A 740-nucleotide genomic window follows, 5' to 3' on the forward strand; every position below is an offset into this window, starting at 1 on the left:
TCTGGCAATTGAGCAAACCCGACAGGGGAGAGAATTATCAGCGCATCCACCGGTGGCTACGCCACACCGACCTTTTCGCCAACGGGTTGTCCTCGCGCCACACAATGTCTCGAACCATTGGTACCTGCTCGCCCTCGCCAACCAGGAGATGACCCACCACATAACAGATAGCGAGTGTTGGCACGACATCAACATTTGGGTGGCCGACTCCAGGAAAGTAGGAAGGGTGACACACGCGGTAGAGGAATGGCGAGAGTTCCGAATCAGCTCGCGGGAGGCCCACATACGGTACATCTGGATCCACAGCGAACGATAGACTGAATATACGTGAACTATCGAGAGGGTGCTGAGATACGTCGGACGCGGAGAAGGAGGGCCGGGGTGTATATCAGGCCCGTTCACGGCGACCATGGCGGCGCAGAAAACGCGCGCACATGCTGAGGGTATTCCAGCAACCACCGGAGGCAGGAACATCACCGCCACCACCACGACCCACGGATCCTCCAGAGGCAACAACACCACTACCCTCACCGCCACACACACCAGTACCACTCAGAGGTATGCACCACTGTCAGCGTCACCCCCCCGAACACCAGCACCGACTGAAGCAGTATCACAACCACAATGTTCGTCAACCCCACCAATGGGACAAACGGTAATCCCCGCCGATGAAATCGACGGGCCAGCACTAGACCAGTTCCCGGAGATCGCCGAGAGGGCCCGGAAGGCTATACGCGACA

This window comes from Rhagoletis zephyria, unplaced genomic scaffold, assembly GCF_001687245.7.
Source record: "Rhagoletis zephyria isolate East Lansing unplaced genomic scaffold, Rhagoletis_zephyria_1.1 Rzeph_scaffold_02155, whole genome shotgun sequence".
Classification (NCBI taxonomy): Eukaryota; Metazoa; Arthropoda; class Insecta; order Diptera; family Tephritidae; genus Rhagoletis; species Rhagoletis zephyria.